The sequence below is a fragment of the Lolium rigidum genome, chromosome 2, assembly GCF_022539505.1.
Source record: "Lolium rigidum isolate FL_2022 chromosome 2, APGP_CSIRO_Lrig_0.1, whole genome shotgun sequence".
Lineage (NCBI taxonomy): Eukaryota > Viridiplantae > Streptophyta > Magnoliopsida > Poales > Poaceae > Lolium > Lolium rigidum.
The window spans coordinates 10,299,860-10,312,865 of NC_061509.1; the positions used below are offsets into that span (position 1 = coordinate 10,299,860).

Here is a 13,006-nt window from a genome sequence, read left to right on the forward strand (position 1 = left end):
TGTTTTCTTTTGGCGGTTTGATTGTGCTGATGCAGTAGCAGTTGTATCGTGTGATTGCTTTATTAATATAGCGGGGTGAAAGCCTATTTCGAAGAAGAACATGCGTACTTGTTGCTTGGGTAAATGATCCATTGAGCCACTTTATAGCTTGCATACTTTTTCCTATTACCTACTGCGTGCTACCTGCCCTTTATTTGGGAACCAATTTTGGTGTTGCAGTCGCAGATTCGTCAAATGAAGAAGATTGAACCGATTACAGAAACTGTTTGGTCTACTGATTTTTTAACTAAGTTCTCCATGAAATTAGAAAATTAATGCTAACAAGAAAATAGTTTGTTCATGCGTGGGATCGAGCACCGGCTAGATCGGGACACACTGGTGCTACACCTCAACAACTGTTCGTGCATCGTCAGGCTAGACGGATCGCTACTGGTGGTGCGCTAATTCCCAGCTCGGCTCGGTCAACCACTAATCATCTCTTAATTTTTTGTGTGGAGAAAGAACCGCAGGGAAATTAATGGGAAATTGGAAAGAACCAGTCTTGGCCCGACCAGGCATATGGGCTGCTGTTTCCTTGCTGGGCTTCGGATCTCTCACAAATGGAACGGAAGCACAGAGGCGGGTCTGCTCAAGCGTCAAGCTGCTGCTCCTCGTTGGTTTAGTCCCACCTCGCTGCCTGGGAGAGAACAGGCGGTGGAGCGACCTATAAAAGGAGGGGCAGGGCTGCATTGCAAATCATACCTTTCTCGGCCTTTTGGCTAAGATCAAGTGTAGTATCTGTTCTCCTCCTCGTCCCCGCTGACGCGACGCCGTACCCGCACCGGAACGGCGTGGTGTACATCATCCAGTACCTCGTGTTTTGGCCCGACCGTCGGCGTGGGCGGCCAGTTCAGCGGCGGAGGCATCGGGATGATGATGCGCAAGTATGGACTCTCCATTGACAAAGAGCTCGTCCTCGAATCCTCCTCCTCCTCGTCAAAGTCTAAGTCGGTCGCACGCGCAAGCCGCACGCGGTCGCTCCACCCCTCTTGTATTTATAGAGAGAAGGTTGAGGGAGGTTGAAGGAGATAACAGAGGTGCTTTGCTGGGAGCAGCTAGCAAAGATGAATGGCTGAGATGGATGTGCCATGGAAGCAGGTAGCAAGGATGAATGGGTCGGATGGAATGTGCCATGGATTGGTGACATGGCATTGGCATGCGAAGGATGTGCATGCTCCGGTATTCAACCGAACTGATGAGAGAATCTCTGCAAGCATTCTAGACATGTAGGTAGCTAGCGTAGCTAGCGTATCTCATTTAGAGCTGGACAGGCAAGAAACCGCAATGCATAGTACATATTTCCACTATCACGCAATTTTTTTCAAAAGATTAGAACGTGCTCTTTTGTCTCATTTGGATACAAAATTTATTTAGTATAGCCTTATATAGAATGGCTTTGCAATATATTATATATTATGGAAGATCAAAAGGAACTACCAGATTTATTCATTTCTTACCCCAAAAATAGGTCAAAAAACATGAGTAGCTTTACATGAGAGACAAATGTGCATCTCTCTTGGTTTTTCTTTCACTTGGAACTATTTTCAGGGATTTCAATTTCGTTTTGGGCCTAAACAACCATACAACGCGTCATTGATATGCCAAGCTATGCCAAGCTATGCCAGTTTCAAATTCAAGATATGCCAAGCAACAATATAAGATGATAAAACATGTCACTGCCGAAAGGTCAAGTAGCTGATACCAATATACAGTAAATATCACGCTCAGCCTGTAGAAAAACTCATAACAAAGTCCAACGAGTGTATTGCATAGGGAGGTGAGCAAACTGTGACCATCACATACATCTCATTGACTCACTGCCCATGAGTACATATGCACATCAAGAACATCAACCAACCCAACTCGTTGCCCACAATCTTCAACAAGATACCATCAACACCAGCTAGCTAAGTTCATAAAGTAATGCAATCGCAGAGCTACAAACAGCCAAAGCTAGCTTTCTCTTCACCTATCACCCACCTATGCTTTTCACGTCGCAGTCCTAGTAGGCACGAAGACAATTTTCCTTTTTGCAGCTTCAGACACGATTTGGCAGGTATGAAGCTCCCTAGCAAAGACGGTAGTTGGACTTCTTAGCCTTCGGAAGCACCACGGCAGCTCCATGTACCAAGTCCCAGCCACTACCACTTGAAGTAGAAGCTCGACTTGTCCGGTATGACCTGCACGAAAACAGACCACACACGGGTAGTGAGATTCTGTTTCCACCTCATCCCATAATAGCTTGAACTAGAACAATGTCAAATAAATGGCGCCATCCCACCCTAAAGACCACTGGGTACCAACTAGTGGCGTTTAGAATTAAATAGCAGCAGGCTTAGACCAACAGCTCAAAAGGAGACGAACATATACCAATCGTCTTTTTTCTGTTTCTTTGATAAAACATAGATTTCGCCACATATACTGAGCTCACATTTCTTTTCCCCTTTCATTTTCTACACAAATATCTATTTACAATGAATAAGAGAAAAAAAAAACTTCACAAAGCTGAGTTCTTTATCCGAAAAAACGCATTACTGGTATGAAGGGCTATCACATGCATAAGGTACAGGAAAAGCAAAAACATTTCAACATGGATGTTTAACCTGGTAAAACAGAGATAGATTCATATCAACTCCATAACCGGACTGCATTGCAGACATATGAACTAGAACAAACAGCAAGTCTGACTTGTGAGAAGAACTAACCAAAAAAAAGATGTCTCTCCTGGATGCAGAACTGCAAGTACTCTCACAAAGAACCTCTCATCCCGACTAGGCTGACAAGGTTTGGGTGGGTGAGCACCATCTGCATCTCCACCTCCACCAGGAACTCTTTCCTTCCCTACACTCCCTCCCACGCGAACTGCTTCACCAACGCCCTGAAAGAACATATGAACATATTATCATGTGGCAGAAACCAGGAGACTAAGAAACACAAAATAGTGGCAATTACAGATCCTACAAAACACCACATGCATCACCAGAAGCATGGTTTCATGGCCATTTCATGTGAACTTATAGAAAACAAGATGATTGGTAGCATGGTTCGATGGCCAGTTTATAGAACATTACAGAGTAAGGACAAATACTTGTAGGAATCGAAAAGGACACCATGAATGGAATAACAATTACCATAAACACACAAATAATCTAAATCACCACAAAGTCGCCACCTCAATTGCTAGAATACATACCACATGACCAAAGTGGACTCGCACCGCTTCTCCAAGTGGGCCTCAACCAACTCCAGCCTCAAACCAATGATGTTGCTGCCTTCGCCCAGCTCTGACGTCCTCTCCTTTCAGCCTACTTGATGTCGAGAGGGTAAATTATCTTGGGACTTAACTTCTACTGGTACAGAACTGCATGGATAAGTACTTGGTCATTTCTTCTTCACCTGAAAGCCATAAAAAACAGACAAGAAATTCAGTCAAGGTTTAGCCAGCAACAAAGTAAACAACCCCGGTACGCCCATAACCAGACTGAATTGCAGACACATGAACTAGAACAAACAACAAGTCTGACTTGTGAGAAGAACTCACCAAAAGAGATGTCTCTCCTGGATGCGGAACTGCAAGTACAGCAACCTCTCATCCCGACCAGGCTGGCAAGGTTTGGGTGGGTGGCACCGTCTGCATCTACACCTCCACCAGGAACGCGTTCGTTCCCTACACTCCCTCCCACGTGAACTGCTTCACCACCACCACCATGTGGGCATCGAAAGGGCCCTGAAAGAACATATGAACATATTATCATGTGGCACAAACCGGGAGAGACTAAGAAACGCAAAACAGAGGCAATTACAGATCCTACAAATAACCACATGCATCACCAGAAGCATGGTTTGATGGCCGGTTCATGTGAACTTATAGAAAACGAGATGATTGGCATCATGGTTCGATGGCCAGTTTATAGAACATGACGGAGTAAGGACAAATACTTGTAGGAATCGAAAAGGACACCATTAATGGAATACCAATTAATAAAAACACACGAATCATCTAAATCACCACAAAGTGGCCACCTCAATTGCTAGAATACATACCACATGACCAAATTAGCATAACTATAAACCCAGTACCTTGTTAGTGCTCTCGTAATGAGGACCAGCACGATGGCTGACTCGCACCGCTTCTCCAAGTGGGCCTCAACCAACTCTAGCCTCAAACCAATGGCGTTGCTGCCTACGGCCAGCTCTGACATCGTCTCCTTTCAGCCTACTTCTTGATATCGAGAGGGTAAATTATCTTGGGACTTGACTTCTACTGGTACAAAACTGCATGGATGTCTTTTCTTCTTCACCTGAAAGCCATAATAAAACACAGACAAGAAATTCGGTCAAGGTTTAACCAGCAACAAAGTAAACAACCATTGACCCCTCTAAACTAAAACTACGCTTCAGATTACACAAAGGTAACGCTTGAAAATAGATTGAGGTTTAGTTTTTATGTTGGAATCCAACTAAACCATGTTATGCCAAGATTCCAAAATAAATCGAATTTCCAAAGCCAAGCCACATGGCAATAAGGCCATTTCGTTCCAATCATCAAGCCCACAATGTGGAATCAGCCCATAAGCCCAGCCCAGCCAAAATAGATACTTGGCATACCAAAATAAAAGCAAAACGAAAATAGGGGAGGCACCAAGAGAGAAAGAGAAACCAATAGTACCACTTTATAAAGCTATAAGCTGACAGCTTTATACATACGCATCAGGGTTAATTCTACATAAAGAAACTAATGCAGCCAAAAAGCTAGCCAGCAAACACCATAGTATAAAAGGACAAGAAATGCATATAAATATAAGTACAAACAATCCATGATATCTTATCGCCACTATATGCAAAAAGGATGACAGACTTCATGTCAACTACTTAAATAAACCAAACGGTACTTGTATATATCAGGCAGCCAAACAAAGAACTTTTCAGTCAAAGAAAAATAGAGATTGCTTTTCAGTCAACTCTCATTGCCAGTAGTACCATCTACATTGCACAAGAAAACTTCCAGCCAAAATAATTAGAGGTCAAGATGCAGGACCCAATCAACAAGCAGATGTCAAAGCGTCTAGTCAATATACTTGGGATACAACTATACCGTGCTAGCGAAGGTCTGCTAGAGCCTGTTCATCCTTGCCCTGTTCTCCCTAGGGATCTCTAAACTAATGCTGCTTCATGGCGGACGCTTGAAAGTATGAGCCTGCATGGAAAATACAGTCAGGTTGAAGCTTCCCATTGTTTCAGAAACTCGTACCTGGAAGATGTACATGCACACAAAACTATTAAAATAGTGCATCGAATTATCACCAACTATTGCTATTAGGGAGCAAGAAGCTCCTGTGGAGGAAATTCAACCAAGAACTAGTTGTCACATTTCTCTTTGGCACCCCATACCATCATATTCACCAAGGTAGGCATACCAAAATGTCTTCACGGACGAACCTATCTGGTGAACACTTCTCACCAAGGTGCGTTTTTTTTACAAATTGGTTAAATTTGAATATAAATATACAAAAGAATAATTTCTGCTGAACACAGAAAGGTGCTCACTTCTCAGTATTGCAATATACATGCGCTTTCGAATATGTATCTCAAACAAGTAATAGAGCAGCTTGGTTAATGCAACCAGAATGCTAGCCAGCAAACACCATAGTATAAACAGACAACAAATGCATAGAAATTTCAAGACAAACAATCCATGATATCTTATCGCCACTATATGATAAAAGGATGACAAACTTTATGTCAACTACTTCAAAAAACTGTATATATCAGGCTGACAAACAAAGACCTTTTCAGTAAAAAAAAATCGAGATTGCTTTACAGTCAACTTTCATTGCCAGCAATACCATCCACATCCACATGCCAATTATGTAGGTGCATGAAACTTAAGTATATCAAAACCATACACTCAACAGAACCTGCAAACAACAAGGTAAATTCACAAGCAAACGATTGTGCAAGGCAGGCAGCGGGAGGCACCTAGTGGTTCGTTCTTGTCCTAGGTGGCAGCATGCGTCCTAGTGGAGGAGGAAGTCACCATCATGTACCCAGGCGCCCTACTGAAACTTCATGCACGGCGCCATCAATGCTGCCGCCGACATTGGGGCCTACCAGCACAACTGCACCCAATCATGAACTTTCTACAGAGAGCAGACAAGTGAAACTAGGGTTACATTTCGCCACAAAGAAAATGAAGAATCCACAGCCTCTTAATCAGCAAAACGGATCCAGACAGGTCCAGGAGGATGTGAGTCTCACCGCCATGTGTCGGTGGTCAGCAGTCTAAGTCCATCGTATGAGAGCCTAAGCAGCAATAGCAGCAGCCCAGCCACCCATTTTCCAGCTCCAAGGCACCATCCATATTCAGGATAAGTGGCGGCAAGAAAATCTGTAATCACAAATGAAGAGAATAATTAGAAGAGAAAACTCAAAAGCATTGATGTATCTAGAAAGACTCGTGCTACTGCCTTGGCTTGCAGTTGAACCCATTTGAATCAGGATAAACTAAAAAAGAGTGTACATATTGATGATACAAGAATATAAATGTAGGGGCTGCCAATAATTGAGCAATCTAAGACTTATCTACAAAAGTACTACACTTTTATCAGTGTATCCTATCCTCGTTTACTAGATAGACAAATTTCGCTACACCTAAGCAGAAACATTCCCATCGATTCACCAAAAGAGATCAATGAACTTAAGAACACGTAAACCAAATACTCAACCTTGTCCGTTGTTACAAGGTAAAAAGCAGGCAGGAGGCACCTAGTCATTCTCGTACCCAACAGTGTCCTAGTGGAGAAAGTCATCCTGCCCCCCCCCCCCCCCCCTATTTTGCAGCTCTAAGGCACCATCCAATAGTAAGGACCAAGGTTTTTAAGGCGTCTAGGCTGTTTCAGGAGCAGGGGAGGCCCCTCGACGCCTAGGCCCTCAAAGCACGAAGCGAGGTGGCATCTTATTCATGTAGCTAACAAAGACAAGCATAAACTATTTTAACCACACAACATGACACGTAGATAACCTCCAAATTCCAGCAGATAACTATTTTAATTGGATGCACAAGCAGCTGGCTATTTTAATTCACTCATTCAGCTCTCTCTCTATCATTTCGATTTTGTGACTAGTCTGTTCCCCTCTCTCTGGCCCCCAATTTCAGCATGTTCCACTCCCCCCTTCTCTTTGTCCTCTCTCTGGCCTCACAATATCACTCCCATCCCGCCCCAATTTCTGTGTTCCTGCTCGCCTGCTCAGTTTCCCGCTTTGACCTGTCCATGGCATCCAAAATCGGCCAGAGCAATGTCTTGCCGGCTCTAGACACTTAAGCAACACCTTAAAAAACCCATGGTAAGGACAAGAGGCAGCAAGAAATTCTGTGATGACAAATGAAGAGGATGAATAGAACTGAATACTACTGGTAGTGCTAATTGAATCAAAGTGTCAAGAAATACTCGTGCCACTGAGATGTCTTGCTTTCACCGATTTGATTGGGAACAAACTAAAACCATGTATTCACGAAACAAGGACATTCATACTCCTGAAATATTATCTACAACGTTACTAATCCTGAATTACTACCCAGGTCCTGGAAAAATTTCATGTGTCAACATATTCCTTCAAAGTTAACCGGATGCACGCTGAAGATGAAAAAACAAAGATCTGTTGATCAAAACCTTGTTTGCCTTCCAAGAAACAGCTACTCATTTAGAAAAGTTGCAAGCCTTGGATTAAGATGTCGTTCTCCATGAAAAAAGAAGGCAAGAAATATACAAGTTTGAGCAATCTTGTATATACTTCCAGAGACTATGCATACATCAGACTATACATTTAAAAAGAAAAGGAGAAGAATCATAACAGCAGACCTATGCATGCAGCAAAATCAGAGACCTGAAAGGACAAGTGGAGTCCTGGTACACCGTCCAACACCGCCTCCTGGTACGCCCAGCTTGGTGCTATTCAACCCCGGTATGATCTGAACCTGAAAGCAACAAGATTTGTCATCTGTGTTGATTCATAAGCAGCACCAAAAAAAAAAGACGAGAGATGCTCATCCATTCGGTTTGGTCTATAATTGCAATATAGAATGTACTTCAATACTTATATGATTTATAAGATATTTGAAATAGGTGCAGCAGTGCAGCAACATGCATGAGAAAGAAAAAAAGCAATCAGAATGTACTTCAATACCTCTATGCCCTACAATTGCAATATATGCCAGCTAAGCTTAAATACAATCATCTCATGTCTCAGCTATTTAAAATCCGACCATCAGCATATGAATATGACATTTGTAGAACCCGCTTTAAGACACTGTCATAAGACAGTTGCTAAACTTCAGGTTACACTGTCACATCAACTAAACACTCTAACCTAGCGAACTTCAGGTTACACTGTCACATCAACTAAGAGAATAATTAGAAGAGAAAAATCAAAGTGTTGATGTATATCTAGAAACACTCTTGATACTGTCTTGTCTTGCGGTTGAACCCATTTGATTCGGGATGAACTAAAAAAGAGTGTAGATATATTAATGACACGAGGACATCAATCTAGGTGCTGCCATTAATTGAGCAATCTAAGACTATAATATAAAAAATTACTAAACCTTCATCAGTATCTGGATCCTCGTTTACTAGATAGATAAATTTTGCTAATGTAGCACATAAACCTGAGCAGAAACAGTCCCGTTTATTCACCAATAGAGATCAATGAACTAGATAAAACCTAAACCAAATACTCAACCTTGTGTGCTGTTACAAGGTAAAAGGGAGGCATGAGGCACCTAGTCGTTCTTGTCCCCAGCAGCGTCCTACTGAAGGAAGTCATCCCGAACCTGCCTACTTTGCAGCTCCAAGGCACCCTCCAATAGTAAGGACAAGTGGCAGCAAGAAAGTCTGTGATGAAAAATGAAGAGGATGATTAGAACTGAATACTAGTAATTTAATCAATGCGTCTAGAAACATTTGTGCTACTGTTAAGATGTCGTTCTCCATAAAAAAAGAAGGCAAGAAATATACAAGTTTGGGCAATCTTGTATATATACTTCCAGAGACTGCACATACAGACGATTATACATTTAAAAGGAAAAAAGAGAAGAATCACAAGAGCAGCCCTATGCATGCAGCAAAATCAGAGACCTGAAAGCACAAGTGGAGTCCTGGTCCACCCTCGAATCCAGCCTCCTGGTACGCCCAGCTTGGTGCTATTCAACCCCTGTATGTTCTGAACCTGAAAACAATACAAGCTGTCAGCTGTGTTGATTCATAAGAACCACCAAAAAATCAGCATGTTTATTTGATATGCAGCCACCGCCACCTATGCACACGAGAGATGCTCATCCATTCCGTTTGGTCTATAATTGCAATACAGAATATATTTCAATACTTATATGCTTTATAAGGCTGTTGAAATATGACCTGAAAGCACAAGTGCAGCAACATGCATGGGGAAAAAAAGGAATCGGAATGTACTTCAATACTTGTATGCCCTATAATTGCAACATATGCCAGCAAAGCTTAAATACAACCATCTCATGTCTCAGCTATTTAAAATCAGACCACATCATATGAATGACAGTTGTAGAACCCGCTTTTAAGACAGTTGTAAACTTCAGGTTACCACAACTAAACACTCCAACCCAGCAAAGTAAATTAGCAATGGTCAGGTCCAAACTAGCTCGAACCTTTCTCTGCAGCAACAACTGCGTGGCAGCAAAAATATCACAAATTGATCAGAGAAGGCAGCAGGATGCACCTTACTAGGAGTCGTTCTTGTCTCCGACGTAATCGAAGTGGACAAAGCCGCTCTCCTGAAACTGGAGCTGTGGATCATTGCCATCGCTGCCGCTTTAGTCTATTCCACCGTACTAAGGTAGCTGGGGTTCTCGCACTACACAAAAACGAAAATGCAGCATTTTATCATCACAGAGAATCATAAACTGAAATGCAGTAAAAAAAAGCTAAAACGATTGCAGTACATGGGCAGCCAAAGCAGCACAAAATTATTATTGAAATGCAGCGAGATGCACCTAACTGTTGTACCCGTTGTTGTCCCCAGCATCCGAGAGGAGGAAGTCCTCCTGAACCTGCTGTCAATTATTCAGGTATAAGGCACACTCCATATTCAGAAATCAACAATAGGATAAAAAAATACAGGACATCATGTAAAATAAGTAGCATGTCAAGTACTCATGTGAACTTGACCAAGAAGTTGATCGAACAATCAATTAGAATAGTAAGGAATTAATAACATTAATAGGTATGGATAAGGAGCTGCTCGAGAGCTCATATATACCCACCGGAAGCATAAGAACTACACATATGTACTTCACGAAACACTAGCAGATATTAATTAATTTCCTTCTATAAGAAGATCATCAACAACCGTTAATTAAGCATACACCCATTTTACCAGAAAAAATCAATGAACTTGAGGTAACCGAAACAAAACACTCCAACCAAGCAAGCTAAATTAGCAATTGTCAGGTCCAACGATTGCTGGAACCTTTCTGTGTAGCAGCAATTGTGTTCGTGTGGGAACCAAAATATCAAAAATTTATCAGAGAAGGCAGCTGGACGATTAAAAGCATTGTTGCAGTTATTGCAATTATTACATGAAAAGCTTGAGGAGTCAATTACAAGCATCGTTGCAGTTGCAGTCACAAGAATTACATAAAAGAATTCTTCTCTTTAGAAGTGTAGGGCGAATGCATTAGATCTAGCCTTTATAATCACATAATGATAATTTATTTACGAGCATATATATGTGGTGACGCAGTTGAGGAGGCATGATAAAGCTTTTGAATTGGAAATTCAGGATGTGGAATTATTATTTATTTAGGACCAGGAAACAACATTTTGAAGCATTTTAGGATGGTATACTCGTGGTCGGAAAACCCTTCTTGGGTGAGAAAAAAGTCGAGCCAGGCCAAATTAGAAGCAGGAGATTGCATTTGTGTAAACAAAAATGGAAGCTCATTTCCATGCAAGCATACATGGCACAGTCCAAAGAGAGAAGATAGTAACTGAGAGAGAAGGAAAGACCTTCGGATGGTTGTCGCGGTCCCAGTGGAAGAAAACAGGGGCAGCTCGGCCTCGCAGACAGAGGCTCCGATGAACAGCACCCATAAGCAGCGGAACAGACAGGAACCTGAGTCAAGTCGAGAGTCAATTCCGGTGCTAAAATATAAACTGGAAAGCTTATACTTGCAGTTATTACATGATGAAAAGCTTGATGAGTCGATACAAGCATCGTTGCAGTTACAACATGATCCTCACGAGAATTACATAGTAAGAATTCTAATGAGAAGTGTACGCTGGAGACATTTGGTGTAGTCACCTTTAATCAGGCTAAACTAGCTCAAACCAGAACACAAGATAAATTAGCAATTGTCAGGGTCCAACAATTATTGGAACCTTTCACTGCAGCAGCAATTGTGTGGCAGCCCAAATATCACGAATTTATCAGAGAAGGCTGCAGAACGCAACTTACAACAAGTCGTTCTTGCCTCCGGCACTGTCCGAGTAACTGCCCTGAATCTCGCAGCCAATTATTCATCTATAAGGCACGCTCCATATTGATCTGTGATGGCAAACAAAGAGAGAAATTAGAAGAGAAGCAAGTAAAAAAACACAAGCTAAATCGCAATCACTGGCGATTGTAATGCATAGGCCGCCAAAACAGCAGAAAATTATTATTGAAAGGCAGCGAGATGCACCTATCAGTTTTACTCGTTTTTGTCCACAGCTTCCGAGAGGAGGAAGTAATTATTAAGCTATAAGGAACACTCCATATTCAGAACTCAACAATAGCATAAACAAATATAGGACAGCAAGTTAAATCAGTAGCATATCAAGTACTCATGTGAACCTGACCAAGAAGTTTGATCAAACAATCAACTAGAACAGTAAGTAATTAATTACAATAATAGGCATGGATAAGGAGCTCCTGGAGAGATCACATATAAAGACCATAAACACCAGAAGCATGACAACTACACGTCTACCCTTCACATACACTAGCAGATTCTAATTGATGTCATTCAATAAGAAGATCATCAACTACCGTTAGTTAATCATACACCAATTATTCCAGAGGAGATCAATGAAAAACTTGAGGTTACCAAAACAAAACACTCCAACCAAGCATGCTAAATTAGGAATCACGAATTTATGAGATAAGGCAGCGGGATGCACCTTAATACGGGTCGTTCTTGACGGAGGCTGCGGCCATCATCAGCAGCACAAGCACAAGCACCGGAGCAGGAACCTGATGAGACAATTGCGTTGGTTAGATATGAAGTGGAAGAGTAAATAAATTCTGTAATGAACCTTAAATTGGTAGAGCATGTTAAATGAAGCCCTTAATCCCTGAAATGAAATCAGCACACTCGTATGCTTATTAATCCCAATCGATGTAAACCTTGTAGCTGTTGTGACTAGTTTGGCGCAGCGAAAAAAATAGAATCCCTGCAGGATGGCTAACTATCCCCGCAGCGAAATAAAACTTTTGAGTGAGGAAAACTGATTCGAAACCGAATTAGAAGCAGGCCACGCATGAAAGGATGTACGTACGGAGGGCAGCAGCTGCTGCTGCTGTCTCCCAAGATCCAAAACCGGACTGCAGTAGGTTTGAAAATAAACTACTACATTTTTTGTTTCCAAGTCTACCTAGGGTCGTTGGGCTGCAAGATTGATTGATTCGGTCGGGTTGGGTTGGATTTGAGATTCGTTTGATGTGAGGGAGTGGAGAGAGGAGGTTGCTCACGTTGGTTGGTCCCTTACGTGGGGTAGGGGTAGGACGACGGCGGCGGGGAAGGGGATCCGGCGGCCAGCGTCTTGTGGTGGATGGGCGTCATCTTGAGGTCCGTGCGTGCGTGGTGATGGGCAGCAGCCCCTCCGGCGGTGGCGCGACGCGGCGAGGCAAGGTCGACGGAGCGGCGCGCAGGGATGGATGCACGCGCGCTCCGGCG

The 13,006-nt window shown here is 42.4% G+C and overlaps 1 long non-coding RNA gene and 1 pseudogene across 2 annotated transcripts; one reads left to right on the plus strand and one right to left on the minus strand.

Annotated features, from left to right (window-relative positions):
* The first annotated feature begins 737 nt into the window (after positions 1–737).
* On the plus strand, positions 738–856 carry LOC124693992 (annotated as a pseudogene).
* Positions 857–3,663: 2,807 nt separating this feature from the next.
* Positions 3,664–9,266, minus strand: LOC124691276. Of its 2 annotated transcripts, XR_006998890.1 has the most exons (8): positions 9,174–9,266; positions 8,819–8,930; positions 7,899–8,014; positions 6,298–6,427; positions 6,019–6,179; positions 5,135–5,236; positions 4,120–4,340; positions 3,664–3,766 (listed from the first exon to the last, which is right to left on the minus strand). It is a non-coding gene; the product is annotated as an uncharacterized LOC124691276 (long non-coding RNA). The 2 variants fall into 2 exon arrangements; XR_006998891.1 differs by lacking the exons at positions 3,664–3,766; positions 4,120–4,340 and having other exon boundaries at positions 5,133–5,236.
* Between the last annotated feature and the right edge of the window lie 3,740 nt (positions 9,267–13,006).